The following is a 16954-nucleotide window of genomic DNA, read 5'->3' on the forward strand; positions in this document are numbered from 1 at the left end:
CCAGCTGACCCAAATAGGAGGTGATTTGTTTTAAACTAATTATAATTAAATCATATTTAAAAACAAGATACAACTAAGAATACACAATGCACTGTAAAACAAATTTACATAATAGGTGGAGACACAGTTTACTTTGTTAAATTGGCCAATAAGCAACTTTACACTATTAGTTTCTGCATGTTAATTCTAAGCCCTGCAAACCAGGGAACCCTTTTCTGCTCAAAAAACTCCATCGTTACTAGCCTCTTGTAAAGACACAAGAATTCCATATCGATCTACTGCTACAAAGTTCAGCCATTGGTTAAATTCCTAAGAAAATTCAAATAATTCAGTTAAAGGTTTATGTAATTAGGTATCATTTCCTTTAATAAATAAAATCAATTAATTTTGTTGACCATTGTCCAGATGTAGGGTTGCCAGATTCCACCAGTTTGTCAGTGTAATTTTTCCCCTACCTGTATTTACTAAAGTGATACACGTGAAGTGAGGTGCATTCTGATTGAACACTTCTGTGCTCCCCCTGCATCCAAAGAGCAGCTACGGTTCAATTGTAATGCTCCGCAAATTCTAGACATGCAAGCATAGTATTTCTTTCGTTTTTCTATTTTAAGTTGATAACAGTTCTATGAATAGCTGAATGATTAAGCATTTTCTGTAACTCGTTAAGAAATATTTGGTGTATTGCGTGTATGTAATCTTCTCCATGCAGTCATGCATGTGTGGCCAAACTCCCCTCCAACTCGGTTTTCAAGATTGCTGACAACACCACCGCAGTGGGTCAGATCTCAAACAATGATGAGACAGAGTACAGGAATGACAGCGAATCTGGTGAACTGGTGCGACGAAGATAATCTTTTCCTTAATGTCAGCAAAACAAAGGAGATTGCCATCGACCTCAAGAAGCATAGTGGAGGACATGCCCCTGTCTACATCAACGAGGATGAAGTAGAAATGGTCAAAAGCTTCAAGTTTTTAGGTGTCCAGATAACCAACAACCTGTCCTGGTCCCCCCATGCCAACACTATAGTTAAGAAAGCCCATCAATGCCTCTACTTTCGCAGAAGACCAAGTAAATTTGGCATGTCAGCTACGACTCTCACCAATTTTTACAGCTGCACCATAAGAAAGCATTCTTTCTGGTTGTATCACAGCTTGGTATAGCTCCTGCAAGACAGCAAGAAAGTACAAAAGGTCATGAATGTAGCCCAATCCATCATGCAAACCAGCCTCCATCCATTGACTCTGTCTACACTTCCCGTTGCTTTGGCAAAGCAGCCAGCATAATTAAGGACCCTACGCACCCCGGACATTCTCTCTTCCACCTTCTTCCGTCGGGAAAAAGATACAAAAGTCCGAGGTCACGTACCAACTGACTCAAGACTGACTTCTTCCCTGCTGCCATCAGACTTTTGAATGGACCTACCTTGCATTAAGTTGATCTTTCTCTACATCCTAGCTATGACTGTAACACGACATTCTGCACTCTCTCCTTTCCTTCTCTATGAACAGTATGCTATGTATAATGCGCAAGAAACAATACTTTTCACTGTATCCCAATACATGTGACAATAATAAATCAAATGTTTAAAAAACATGGTTAGTGCACATGCCTCAATTCACGGACAACTGACTTGAAGCAGTGCCACTCATGCTGCCCTCTCACTAGCCTCGGTTGCCACTGTGCTAACCTTACCAGCCTAAACAGAGAACCAATTATTCCTTACACTGCTCTTACTAAAGGCCTCTGTTCTAAACATCTGTCCTCCAGACTGGAGGTGGGTTGATGACTCCTTGAGCACTTTCTGCCACCGAATGACATCATGGCTGATCTGAGACCTGCCTTTGTTCTACATCCCTTAATATCTTTGGCTAACAAAATTTCGGTGCCAGATTTACAATTAATAATTGATTTAGCATCGACTGTCATTTGCATAACAGAGTTCCAAACTTACACCATCTTTTGCATGTAAAAGTGCTTCCTAACTTCACCTATGAAAGGTCTGGCCCTAATTTTTATACAATGTCCCCGCCTCGTCTTCAACTTCCAAGTAACAGAAATAGAGTAGTTCTCTTAAAGGATTAATTTGATAAACGTTTATCTAAATTACATGGAATACAAGCCTAAGTTTATTTCCACTTTCCTCTTAGGTTAACCCATGGGAATCCCAAGTTACATTCTAGTAAACCTACACTGCACTCCCTCCAGGCAAACACATCCCTCTTAAGGTTTGGTGCCCAGAACTGTGTACAGTATTCCATGTGTGGTGTAACCAGAGTTTGGTGCAGCTGAAGCATGAGCCTCTTCATCACAGCACTGCATCAGCCAGGTTCTGAGCCCAAAACACAGGCCTGTTTCTTGCAGATCCACAGTGTTTCAGTGACATAGTCTGTTTAACTTATTTGACACACATTAGATTTTTGTCTTCTTTCATGTTTGTGTGCATGCTCTTCATCACTCCTCTCTAGTCCCATATTCCATGTTCTTTCAATGTCTGTGAGATCTTATAATTCACATAAATGATTGTCAAACTGGCCAATAGATCAGTTAACATATGGATGCCCTCTCTGGAACAAGTACAATTTCTGCTCTCCCCACGCTCTGCACGTTGTAATTCCTACTACCCCACTCACTCTACAACCACCCCACCCCTTTCCTTTATAGATGCTGACACAATGTATATCCAGTATTTTCTATTTTGTTTCATACATCAAAGGAACATTTGGAAGCACTTACAGGGTTAATGACCAATTTATGTTAATTGAATATAATTACTTCACAATTTCACCCAGCAAACACCAAACTAGAAGCCTCAATGATCACCTAGACCAAATAAAATATTGAAAATTAACAAGGGGATGAAATTAAAATGTTAATCACAGCTCTTGATAACTTCTATATTTGGTGAAATTGTCTTATTATTGTAGCTCTGGGAAAGATATGTGAAGGTCAGAAGTGAAATACTAATGACTTACAGAATATTACACATCCAGACCAGCAACCAGAATTATATCTGCCTGTTATACATGCAAAATTCGCTTATTTAGATGGTTCCAAGTGCCTCCAAAGGCAGTTACAACTCCACTGACAAAGTAAAGAGACACAAGTAGACTGTTTCATAACACCAAAAAAGTTCCCGAGTTGCAATTATCCTGAGCATTTGACCTGTATTCAGTGATTTGTCAAAAATCAGAGTATTACAGCTGGAGCTCCTGGAAGCCCAGGTTTCAGAGCTAGAGCAGCAGCTGGGAAAACTATGGAGCACCTGCAAGCTGGAGAGCACCTGATATAGCATTAAAGAGAGGTGGTCACACCTCGGACAAGAAGGAAATGGGTGACCACCAGGCAGAGCAAGAGGACTAGACAGGAAGTGAAGCAATGTCCTGTGGCCATTCCCCTGCAAAACAGATGTACCTCTTTGGATAATGTTGAGAGGAATGGCCTCTTAGGGGAAAGCAGCAACAGCCAAATTTGTTGCACCACAGCTGACTCTGCTGCACAGGGAGGAGTAAAAAGAGTGGGAATGCAATAGTTATGGAGTATTCCATTGTGAGGGGAATAGATGGGCATATCCGAGGCCACAAACGAGACTCCAGGATGATATATGATACCTCCCTGGTGCTCGGCTCAAAGATGTCTCAGAGCAGACATTCTGGGAGACGGAGGGTGACCACCAGTGGTCATTGGTACAAATGATATAGATTTTTAAAAAAGGGATGAGGTCCTAAAAGCAAAATACAGGGATTAAGTAAATTGAAATATAAAACCTCAAAAAGGTAGTGATTTCAAGATTACTGCCAGTGCCATGTGCTAATCAGAGCAGAATATATCAGATGAATACATAGCTGTACAGATGGTGTGTGGGGGAGGTTTTCAGATTCATGGGACATCAGGATTATTCTGGGGGAGGTGGAACTAGTACAAACTGGATGGGTTACACCTGGGCAGGACTGGGACTAATGTCGTATGGGGAAGATTTGCTAGAGTAGTTCAGGAGGGTTTAAACTAAAATGGCAGGGAAATAGGAACCTATCTACTCAAGGAGTCAGAAGAGGGGGAAATCAAGGATAAGAAGACAGAAAGGGGAATTTAAAAAATGGTAGGTGGAGAAATCAAGGGCCAGATTCAAATAGGCCACAGTGAAAAATAATGGGAATGGGACAACGAATGTTGAAAGACAACCTTTAACACAGAAACAAAGCAAAAGTAGGCCATTCGGCCCTTCAAGCCTGCTCGGCCATTCATTTTGATTGAATTCAATATCCTGATCCCCCCCCTTCTCTGCATATCCCTTTAGCCCCAAGAGCTTCTTTCTTCTTGAAATCAGATAAGGCCGTGTGTCTTTATGCATGGAGCATTCACAATAAAAAGTGGATGAATTAAACAGGTACATTATCATCATGATTATGGAAACATGGTGGCAGGGATGGGAACTAAACATCCAGCAGTATTCAGTATTTAGGAAGGACAGATGAAAAAGGAAAGGCGATGGGGTTACAATTACAATGCTGGTTAAAAGGGGAAAATAATGCAATAGTGAGGAAGGATATTAGTTTCAAATATGTGGAATCTGTATAGGTAGAGCGGAGAAACAGCACGGGCAAAAAACATTAGTGGGGATCGTGGTGAGGTTGGGAATGGCATTAAACAGGAAATTAGTGACAAATGCAATAAAGGAATACCTGTAATTATGGGCAACTTAAATTTGCATATAGGTGGGCTAATCAAATTAGTAATATCGTAGAAGAGGAATTCCTGGAATGTATACGGGATGGTTTTTTGGACCAATACATTGAGGAACCAGCTAGAGAACAGGCCATCCTAGACTTGGTATTGCATAATAAGGAAGAGGTAATTAGCAAACTAGTTGTGCGTGGCTCCTTGGGGAATGAGTGACCATAATATGATAGAATTTGTCATCAAGATGGAATGCTGTAGTTGATTGAGACTAGGGTCCCGAATCTAAATAAAGGAAATTACGATGGTATGAGGCGTGAGTTGGCTATGATGGTGGATAGGCAGTGGCAAACATTCAAAGAGTGGATGAATGAACTGCAACAAATTGTTCATTCCTCTTTGGTGCAAAAAGATAGGAAAGATAGCCAAACCGTGGCTTGCAAGGGAAATTAAATTAGATCCAAGGTAGAGGCACACAATTTAGCCAGAAAAAACAGCAGACTCGAGGACTGGAAGCAGTTTAGAATTCAGCAAACGAGGACAAAGCTTCTGTAGATGTGTGAAGACAAAATGTAGATCCCTTACAATCAGAAACAGGGGAATTTATAATGGGGAAATAAAGAAATTGCTGACCAACTAAATAAATATTTTGCATCCTCCTTTGTGATGACAGAGCCAAATAATGCACCAGAAATACTGAGGAACACAGGGTTTAGTGAGAGGGAGGAACAGAAGGGAATCAGAATTAGTTGGGAATTGATGCTGGGGAAATTGATGGGATTGAAGACAGATAAATCCTCAGGGCCTGATAATCTACATCCCGGAGTACTTAAGGAAATGGCGCTAGAAATAATGGATACATTTGTGGTCATCTTTCAAGGTTGAAGAGACTCTGGAATAGTCCCTATAGATTGGAGGATAGCTAATTGGGGCGGCACAGTAGCACAGTGGTTAGCACTGCTGCTTCACAGCTCCAAGGACCTGGGTTCGATTCCCGGCTTGGGTCACTGTCTGTGTGGAGTTTGCACATTCTCCTCGTGTCAGCGTAGGTTTCCTCCGGTTTCCTCCCACAGTCCAAAGATGTGCGTGTTAGGTTGATTGGCCATGCTAAAATTGCCCCTTAGTGTCCTGAGATGCGTAGGTAAGAGGGATTAGTGGGTAAATCTGTAGGGATATGGGGGTAGGGCCTGGGTGGGATTGTGGTCGGTGCAGACTCGATGGGCCGAATGGCCTCTTTCTGTACTGTAGGGTTTCTATGATAATGTAACCCCTCTATTTAAAGAGGAGAGAGAGATATAGATATATAAAGAGAAAACAGGGAGTTACAGACCAATCAGCCTGATGTTGATAGTCAGGAAAATTTTAAAGTCCATTATAAAACATTTAATACCAGAACACTTGGTAAACAGTGGCAGGATTGGACACAGTTAGTATGGATCTATGAATGGGAAATGCTCGCCAAATCTACTGGAATTCTTCAAGGATTTAACTAGTAGAGCTGATGAGCAGGAGCCAGTAAATGTGATTTATTTGGACTTTCGACAAGGTCCCACATAAGAGATTAGCCTATAAAATTAAAGCGCGTAGGATTTGGGGTAGTGTATTACAATGGATAGAAAACCTGTTGACAGACAGGAAACAAGCAAAAGAGTAGGAATAAACGGGTCTATTTCCAAATAGCCGGCAGTGACTCGTGTCGAACCAGGGATCAGTACCAGGATCCCAGTAATTCACAGTGTATGTTAGAGATTTAGATGAAGGAACTAAACACAGTATCTCCAAATCTGTAGATGATAGAAAGCCGACTGGGTGGTGGGTGAGCTGTGAGGAGGATGCAGAGAAGCTGTGATTTGGACAGGTTGAGCGAGTAATTGCATGGCAGATGCAGCATAATGCGGACAAATGTGGGGTTATCCCCTTTGGTTGCAAATACAGGAAGCAGATTATTATCTGATTGAGTGAAACGAATGTGCAACAAGACCTGGGTGTCCTTGTACACCAGTCGCTGAAAGTAAGTGTGCAGATGCAGCAGGTGGTGAAGACGACAAATGGTATGTTGGCCTTCATAATGAGAGGATTCAAGACAGGGATGTCTTGCTGCAATTATATAGGGTCTTGATGAGACAATAGTGTGTGCAGTTTTGGTTTCCTTATCTAAAGATGCATGTTTTTGCCATTGAGAGAGTGCAGGATTACCAGACTGATTCCTGGGATGGTGGGATCGATGTATAAAGGAGAAATTGAGTCAGTTAGGATTACATTCGTTACAATTTAGGAAAATGAGAGAGAATCTAATGAAAACCTATAAAATTCTAACAGGATGAGACAGGGTAGATACAAGAAGATATTTCTGATGACGGGGAGGAGAGAGAGAGAGTGGGAACAGGTTACTCAGTTAGATGATCAGCCATGATCATAATGAATGATGGGGCAGGCTTGAAGGGCTGAATAGCTTACTCCTGCTCCTATTTTCCATATTTCTACAGATATGATTTTTAAAAAGGCATAAATCATTATTTCATCATGCTCTAAAACACAAACTTAATTATTAAGTGGACAGGTAGCTCTTTATTACTTCTAAAAATATGAAAGTTAAAGAAATTTAATTTAAGATTAGGAAGCTAACTTTAAACCCACCACAATCAGTGAACTCAAGCAGTGTTAAACATAACAGATGAACTGTGAATATATACTGTACAAGCTAAAACAATGGGATAAGCAGCCGGGGGGTGGGTGGCGTAAAGGTCTGAATTATCCAAAACCTGCAAGTTTACAAGAAATTATAAACTGTTAGATTTACAGAACAACAGATGTAATTCTATGTAAAATGTGAATCACTGCCAAAAAAGTCAGTACTGAAGCTAAACATGAATCTCCCCAGCACCAGTGTTTCAGCAGCAGGAGAAAACAAAAGCCTTTTTGATGAGATTATATTTGAATACCAGGCCTTCTTGGGTTTAGATATTTTTCATATTTTGAAAACATCCACATAAAGCTGGAGCTAGAATGTTAAATTTATATTGCACGTTTGCAGATGTCAGTAAATCTCACCCTCTGTTTATCTTAAAAACTTTACAAATAGACTGGTCAAAATTCATAAATGTATTTGTTCGCTCTTGGGACGTGAGCACTGCTAGCAAGGCCAGCATTTATTACGCATTCCTAACTGGACTCGAGAAGCTGGTGGTGAGCCATCTTCTTAAGTCACTGCAGTCCATGTGATGCAGGTACACCCACGGTGCTGTTAGAAAGGGAGTTCCTGAATTTTGACCCTGAGACAGTGAAGGAACAGCGACATAGTTCCATGTCAGGATGGTGCATGACTTGGAAAACTTCCTGGCAGTGATGTTTGCATGCATCTTCTGCCTTCGTCCATCTAAGTGATAGAGGACCCAAAAGAGAAAATGCTGGAAAATCTCAACAGGTCCAGCAGCATCTGTAAGAAGAGAAGAGAGCTGATGTTGAGTCCAGATGATTCTTTGTCAAAGTGATAGAGGACACGGGTTTGGAAAGTTCTTTTGAAGGCACCTTGGCAAGTTGATACAGTGCATCTTGTAGATGATATATGTGCCAGTGATGGAGAGAGTGAATGTTTCAGGTGATGAATGGGGTACCGATTAAGTGAGCTGCTTTGTCCTAGATGTTGAGCTTCTTGTACTGTTTGATTTGATTTAATTTTGTCACATGTATTAGTATACAGTGAAAAGTATTGTTTCTTGCGCATTGTATGGACAAAGCATACTGTACATAGAGATGGGAAAGAGAGTATAGAATGTAGTGTTACAGTCATAGCTAGGGTGTAGAGAATCAACTTAAGGTAGGTCCATTCAAAAGGTCTGATGGCAGCCGGGAAGGAGATGTTCTTGAGTTGGTTGGTACGTATCTTTTTCCCAACGGAACGTGGAAGAGAATTTGTCTCAGGTGCGTGGGGTCCTTATGGTGGCTGCTTTTTCCGAGGCAGCGGGAAGTGCAGAGTGTCAATGGGTGGGAGGCTGGTTCGAGTGGTGGACTGGGCCTTGTTCACGACCCTTTATAGTTTTTTGCAGTCTTGGACAGAGCAGGAGCTATACCAAGCTATGATACCACCAGAAAGAATGCTTCCTATAGTGCATCTGTTAAAGATGGTGAGAGTCGTGGCAGACATTCCAAATTTCCTTAGTCTTCTGAGAAAGTAGAGGCGTTGGTGGGCTGTCTTAACTATAGCCTCTGCATAGAGGGACCAGGACAGGTTGGTGGTGATCTGGAGACCTAATCAATGCTCTCGACCATTTCTATTTCGTCCCCATTGATGTAGACAGGAACATGCCCTCCACTACGCTTCCTAAAGTTGATGACTATCTCCTTTGTTTTGTTGACATTGAGGGAGAGATTGTCATTGCACCAGTTCACCAGATTCTCTCTTTTTTTTCTGTATTCCATCTCGTCATTGTTTGAGATCTGACCCACTATGGTGGTGTCATCAGTAAACTTGAAAATTGAGTTGGCCACACAGAGGTGTATAAGGAGTATAGTAAGGGGTTGAGGACACAGCCCTGTGGGGCACCGGTGTTGAGGCTGATCGAAGAGGTGGTATTGTTGCTTATCCTTACTGACTGCGGTCTGTGCAGTTAGGAAGTTCAGGATCCAGTTGCAGAAGGAGGAGCCCCAGGCCATGGAGTTTGGAGATGAGTTTCATTGGAATAATGGTGTTGAAGGCTGAGCTGTAGTTGATAAATAGGAATCTGACATAAGTGTCTTTGTCATGCAGGTGCTCCAAGGTTGAATGCTGGGTCAGTCAGACGGATTCTGCTGTGGACCTGTTACGGCAATAGGCGGGACTGTAGTGGATCCAGACAATCTGGGAGGCTGGAATTGATTCATGCCATAACTAACCCTTTGAAGCACTTCATAATGATGGATGTCAGAGCCATGTTTCTTTGGTACCGGGATGGTTGTCTTCTTGAAGCAGATAGGGACCTCACGTTGGTGTAAAGAGAGGTTGACGTTGCCTGCGAATATCCCCGCTAGCTGGTCCACGCATTATCTGAGTGTTCGTCCAGGTACTCCATCCGGGCCAGTCGCTTTCCATGGGTTGACCGTCTAGAAAGCTGCTCTGACATCTGCAGTGGTGACCTCGGATACAGGTTCGTCCGAGGGTTCTGGGGTGGAGGGCATGCACTCACTGACCCCTTGCTCAAAACAGGCATAGAATGTATTGAGCTCATTGGGGAGGGGTGCATTGGTGCCAGCAATTTTACATGCCTTCATCTTGTAGCCTGTTACATCTTGCAGAGCTTGCCATAATCGGTGGGAGTCCATGTGGCTAGCCTGAGACTCTAGCTTGGCCCGGTACTGTCTTTTGACATTTTTGATGGACCTCCTTATTTCATATCTGGCTTTCTTGTATAGGTCAGGGTCACCTGACTTGAACACCTCAGACCTGGACTTTGAGTGTCTTTAAGACAGAGATAGATAAGTTCTTGATTAATAAGGGGATCAGGGGCTATGGGGAAAAGCCAGGAGAATGGGGATGAGAAAAATATCTGCCATGATTGAATGGCAGAGCAGACTCGATGGGCCAAGTGGCCTAATTCTGCTCCTATGTCTTATGGTCTTATGAACTTCAGCAAGCAGTGGATATCCCTGTTCATCCATGGGTTCTGGTTGGAGAACACACAGATTTGCTTCCTTGGCACACACCTTCTATACACTTACTAAAGAAGTCAGTTACTGCAGTGGCATACTCGTTCAGAATGGTTGCAGAGTTTTTAAATACTGACTAGTCTACTGACTCTAAGCAGTCCCATAGATCATCCAATTCATCAGACTAACATTGCATGACTTTCTTTGATGGATTCTCCCATTTCAGTTTTTGCTTGCAAGCTGGGAGCATGAGCACAGCCTTGTGGTCTGATTTTTGGAGCTGCATTCATTCAGGCAAGTGGAGAGTATTCCATCACACTCCTGACTTTCCCCTTGTAGTGGTGGACAGGTTTTGGAGAGTCAGGAAGGGTGTTACTCTGCAAATTTCACAGCCTTTTATCTGCTATTTTAGTCACATTGATCCAGTTCAGTTTCTGATCAATTGCAACCCCAAGATATTGATGACTTGTCAGCCTCCAGGTCTGTATGTCATCTAGTCTTGCTGCATGCGGGCAAAACTGTCATTAATTGAGTTGCAGATGGCATTGAACAATGTGTAAACATTAGCAAGCATCCCCACTCTAACCTTATGATGGAGGGAAAGTCATTGATAAAGCAGCCAACAATGCTGAGCTTAGGACACTACTGTTGAGGAGTCTTGTAGTGATGCCCTGGGACAGGTGATTAGTCTCCAACAATCGCCTTCCTTTGTGCTAAATATGATGCCAACCAGAGGAGAATTTTCCCTCAGATTCCCATTGACTCCAGTTTTTCTAGGGCTCCCTGATGCCACACTCAATCAAATGTTGTCTTGATGCCAAAAGCAATCATTCTCACTTAAGCCCTGAATTTAAGCGCTTTGTCCATGTTTGGACCAATGCTGTAATGAGGTCACACAGCGAGTGATGAGGATTTGGAATGCACTGCCTGAGCGTGGTGGAGACAGTTTCAATGAAAGCATCCAAGAGGGAAGTGAATTATTATCCAAAAAGGAAGAATGCAGTACAAGGTGGTCAGTAAGAAGTCTTACAACACCAGGTTAAAGTCCAACAGGTTTATTTGGTAGCAAATACCATAAGCTTTCGGATTTGGTAGCAAATACCATAAGCTCCGAAAGCTTATGGTATTTGCTACCAAATAAACCTGTTGGACTTTAACCTGGTGTTGTAAGACTTCTTACTGTGCTTACCCCAGTCCAACGCCGGCATCTCCACATCATGAGTACAAGAAGGTGACAGGGGACTAACACTAGAAGAATTGGTCCTTCAGAGAGTGAGCACATAGCACAGAGGCCGTTTGACCTGTTGCATAATCATTCAATGATTCCACAAGACTGGTGGTCACTCTTACCAATACATCAACAACAGGTAGATTGTGAGGGAGATATCAAAGTTCTTCCCACCATGTTGGTTCTCCCACCACCTGCCAGAGGTCCAGATTGGGAGATACATCCTTCAGTATTTGCCTTGCTCAATTAGTAGTGGTGTTACCAACCTGCTCATGGTGATGGACATTGAAGCCTAACATGCACAATTCATTCTGTGGCATTGTTATCCTCAGTGCTTTTTCCAAGTGCTGTTCACCATGGGTAGGATGATTGAACCAGGAAAGGGTAGTAGGTGGTAATCGGCATGCTTGATCCAATGCCATGAAACTTCAAGTATCTAGTATCAATGCTGAGGACTCCCAGGACCATTGCCTTCCAATTCTATAATCTTTGCTGCATCTGTCCAGCCAATGCAATAGAACATGGCTAGGGATGGCAATGGAAAAGTCTGGGTTATTGGTTGCTGCAAGGTATGATGCAATAAGTATGACAATGTCAGGCTGTTGCTGGAGAAGGCCATAAGGAGGTAGCAGGTTTGTCTTTAAGGGGAAGGAGGCAAATAGAAGTAACTTACTATCGCTTTCAATCTTCTTGACAAAAATGTTTAAGTTTATTTATTAGTGTCACAAGTAGACTTATATTAACACTGCAATGAAGTTATTGTGAAAATCCCTAGACGTCTGTTCAGGTACACTGAGGGAGAATGGAGCATGGCCAATGCACCTAACCAGCACAGCTTTCGGACTGTGGGAGGAAACCCATGCAGACACAGGGAGAACATGCAGACTCCGCACAGAGAGTGACCCAAGCCGGGAACTGAACCCGGGCCCCTGGCGCTGTCATAAAATCCGACAGTGCAGAAGGAGGCCATTCGGCCCATCGGGTCTGCACCGACCACAATCCCACCCAGGTCCTATCCCCTTAACCCCAACTATTTATGCTACCAGTCCCCCTAATGCTATAGAACATAGAACAGTACAGCACAGTACAGGCCCTTCGGCCCACGATGTTGTGCCGAACCTTTTCCAAAACCAAGCTATCCCACTCCCTATCGTTCTAGTGTGCTCCATGTGCCTATCCAATAGCCGCTTGAAAGTTCCTAAAGTGTCCGACTCCACTATCACAGCAGGCAGTCCATTCCACACCCCAACCACTCTCTGAGTAAAGAATCTACCTCGTACATCCCTCCTATATCTTCCACCACGAACCTTATAGTTATGCCCCCTAGTAACAGCTACATCCACCCGAGGAAATAGTCTCTGAACGTTCACTCTATCAATCACCCTCATCATCTTATAAACCTCTATTAAGTCGCCTCTCAACCTCTTCCGCTCTCAACAGAAAAGCCCTAGCTCCCTCAACCTTTCCTCATAAGACCTACCCTCCAAACCAGACAGCATCCTGGTAAATCTCCTTTGCACTCTTTCCAGTGCTTCCACATCATTCTTTTAGTGAGGTGACCAGAACTGCACACAATATTACAAATGTGGTCTCGCCAAGGTCCTGTACAGTGGCAGCATAACCCCACGGCTCTTAAACTCAAACCCCCTGTTAATAAACGCTAACGCACTATAGACCTTCTTCACGGCTCTATCCACTTGAGTGGCAACCTTCAGAGATCTGTGGATATGAACCCCAAGATCTCTCTGTTCCTCCACATTCCTCAGAACCCTACCTTTGACCCTGTAATCCGCATTCAAATTTGTCCTACCAAAATGAATCACCTTGCACTTATTAGGGTTAAACTCCATCTGCCATTTTTCGGCCCAGCTCTGCATTCTATCAATGTCTCTTTGCAGCCTACAACAGCCCTCCACCTCATCCACTACTCCACCAACCTTGGTGTCATCCACAAATTTACTGATCCACCCTTCAGCCCCCTCCTCCAAGTCATTGATAAAAATCACAAATAGCAGAGGACCCAGCACTGATCCTTGTGGTACACCGCTGGTAACTGGTCTCCAGTCAGAAAATTTTCCATCCACCACCACCCTCTGTCTTCTATGAGATAGCCAGTTACTTATCCAATCGGCCAATTTTCCCTCTATCCCACACCTCCTTACTTTCTTCATGAGCCGACCATGGGGGACCTTATCAAACGCCTTACTAAAATCCATGTATATGACATCAACTGCTCTACCTTCATCGACACACTTAGTTACCTCCTCAAAAAATTCAATCAAATTTGTGAGGCGAGACTTACCCGTCACAAATCCGTGAAGCTATGGGGCAATTTAGCATAGCCAATCCACCTAACCCTTCCAAAACACATCTTTGGACTGTGGGAGGAAACCAGAGCACCCGGAGGTGCCATGGGGAGTGTGTGTGGACGCCACACAGACAGTGACCCAAGCCAGGAATCGAACCCAGGTCCCTGGCGCAGTGAGGCAGCAGTGCTAACCACTGTGCCACCCCACTCTTCACACAAGTTGGAGAAGGGAGTCAGGGTTCAAAAAGATGGTGGATGCAATCATCTCTTTCAGATGAAGCCATTTCCTAATCTTAGCTACAGTGGAACAAACGGGTGGTGTGGCATCACATTTTTATAAAATGCCTCGATTGTGGAAGAAAGAAAATCACGCAGCTCCAAAACATGAAACGTACAGATAAAAATAGAGTGAAGTAGGGCAGCAAATAACATTGCATTTATAATCAGTGATCCGAATGGGCCGTGCACATAGATAGCAAACATTGCTGGAGGGGGATAGAAAACAAGACTCATTTCCTATTTGCTCATGTGTTCATTCTGCTCCTGACTCGGTCTCCCCCGATAATCCGCAATGCAGTTTGATCTGACACCATTCCAGTTTGCAATCCGGTGACCCGCCAGTCGTCGCCCCCCCCCCCCAAATACAGACAGCATGCAATTTTTTGCGCTTCCCCAACCACCCCCGTCCCATCGATTGCACAAACTGCTGTCGCTATTTGCACAGGACGCCACTGCCGCATCCTTGTAGATTGCAATTAATTTATCTCTGAAATAACAAGGGGGTAGATTGCAGTGGGCGCCCGGCGTTTGATTCTGCAGAGCCGGTTCAGTGCTGCGAGGGGAGGTGATACCAATGCGCGCGGGGGCAGCGCATGCCTCCCAGGGCAGCGGGTTTCCAAGGCGACCCCGCCGTGGCGGTATAAAAGGCCCCGCTCAGCCCCTCCGTGAGCCTCAGAGCGAGAGGACCTGCAAGCGGCGCTGCTCTTTCGCTCACCGCTCAAATTGACCGACAGACACCTCAGGCCCATTTCCTTCCCCTCTCCCCCTGAAAAAAACAAGCATTATCTGCCCCCATCCCCAATCATCCTCCGAGTTTCAGGTATGAATTCCTCCATCTTATTTAAACTTCTGTCTCTGTCTTTTTACCTGTTTGAGACACGACGCAGCCACAGTCGCCAGCACTCGGACCCTTCAACTGCCTCGCGCCTCCAACCGTCCCTCCCCTTCTGGGCAGTTTAAACTCGGCACGCGCTGCCTGGCCAGCCAATCATCGCGCTCCCGCCCCCACCCCGCGCGGCACCGCCCCCACCCCGCGCGGCCCCGCCCCCACCCCGCGCGGCCCCGCCCCCACCCCGCGCGGCACCGCCCCCACCCCGCGCGGCCCCGCCCCCACCCCGCGCGGCACCGCCCCCACCCCGCGCGGCCCCGCCCCCTGTCTGCCTCCCTCCTCGACCCAGTCTCCCCCTCACCCCGTCCACCTCCTGGTCGCTGGCTGGCTGGCGGGCGGGAGCTGAAAGGAAAATGCTGCGAATGCTGGAATCTGAAACAAAAACAGAAAATGCTGGAAAATCTCAGCGGGTCTGACAACATCTGTGGAAAAAGAATAGAGTAAGAAGTCTCACAACACTAGGTTAAAGTCCAACAGGTTTATTTGGTAGCAAAAGCCACGAGCTTTCTGAGCGCTGCTCCTTCATCAGGTGAGTGGGATTTCAGTTCACAAACAGGGCATATAAAGACACAAACTCAATTTACAAAATAATGGTTGGAATGTGAGTCTTTACAGGTAATCAAGTCTTAAAGGTACAGACAATGTGAGTGGAGAGAGGGTTAAGCACAGGTTAAAGAGATGTGAATTGTCTCCAGCCAGGACAGTTAGTGAAATTTTGCAAGCCCAGACAAGTCGTGGGGGTTACAGATAGTGTGACATGAACCCAAGATCCCGGTTGAGGTCGTCCTCATGTGTGTGGAACTTGGCTATCAGTCTCTGCTCAGCGACTCTGTGCTGTTGTGTGTCGTGAAGGCCGCCTTCTTAGACACCCTACAGCACAGAAAGAGGCCATTTGGCCCATCGAGTCTGCACCGACCACAATCCCACCCAGGCCCTACCCCCATATCCCTACATATTTACCCACTAATCCCTCTAATCTACGCAACCCAGGACACTAAGAGCAATTTTAGCATGGCCAATCAACCTAACCCACACATCTTTGGACTCCTAGGGGTACGGACGCGACCTGTTTAATCTTTACCCATGGATTAATCTCCCCATATCCGGGATCAGCCCAGTAAACTTTCTCTGTGCTGCCCCCAATGATAAAATACCTTTCCTTCGATGGTGGGACCAGTACTGTACGGAGGATTCGATACGTGGCCTCACCCGCACCTTGTACAGTTGTGGAAACACCTCTCCACTTTTATATTCCAGTCACCTATAAATAAAAGCCATTTGCCTTCCCCTGTTATCTTCTGCGCCCCCCCCCCCCACCCCCACCCCCGCCCCCACCCCTGAGTACAAGCTATCTGGCTTTCATAAATAATGACCCCTTCCCCACGTCCCTTTCCTCTCTCTCTCTCTATATCCATCATTTACTTTAACCCTCTTTGTGTCTATCCCTTTCTGACTTTATCTCTCCCTCTCGGTCTGTTTCTCTCTCTCACTCCATTCCTAAGGCCTTGGAGAACGCTTACCCGAAGATTAGAGGCTGAATGCCCGTGACCGCTGAAGTGTTCCCCAACAGGAAGAGAACACTCTTGCCTGGTGATTGTTGAGTGGTGTTCATTCATCCACTGTCGTGGCGCCTGCATGGTCTCCCCAATGTACCATGCCTCGGGACATCCTTTCCTGCAGGGTATCAGGTAGACAACGTTGGCCAACAGGAACACTTCAGAGGTCACGGCATTCGGCCTCTGATCTTCGGTTAAGCGTTCTCCAAGGCGGCCTTCACGACACACGACAATGCAGAGTCGCTGAGCAGAGACTGATAGCCAAGTTCCGCACACATGAGGACGGCCTCAACCGGGATCTTGGGTTCATGTCACACTGCCTGTAACCCCTACGACTTGCCTGGGCTTGCAAAATCTCACGAACTGTCCTGTCTGGAGACAATACACATCTCTTTAA

At 44.9% G+C, this 16954-nt stretch overlaps 1 protein-coding gene across 2 annotated transcripts in view; it reads right to left on the reverse strand.

Annotated features, from left to right (window-relative positions):
* Positions 1–15076, reverse strand: part of spdl1 (spindle apparatus coiled-coil protein 1) — a 60339-nt gene extending 45263 nt beyond the window's left edge. For both annotated transcript variants that reach the window (XM_078209870.1, XM_078209871.1), the window contains exon 1: positions 14980–15076. The gene's annotated coding sequence lies outside the window, so the exon portion shown is untranslated. The remainder of the gene's footprint in view (positions 1–14979) is intronic.
* Positions 15077–16954: the final 1878 nt, after the last annotated feature.

Source organism: Mustelus asterias, chromosome 3 (genome assembly GCF_964213995.1).
Source record: "Mustelus asterias chromosome 3, sMusAst1.hap1.1, whole genome shotgun sequence".
NCBI classification, from domain to species: domain Eukaryota; kingdom Metazoa; phylum Chordata; class Chondrichthyes; order Carcharhiniformes; family Triakidae; genus Mustelus; species Mustelus asterias.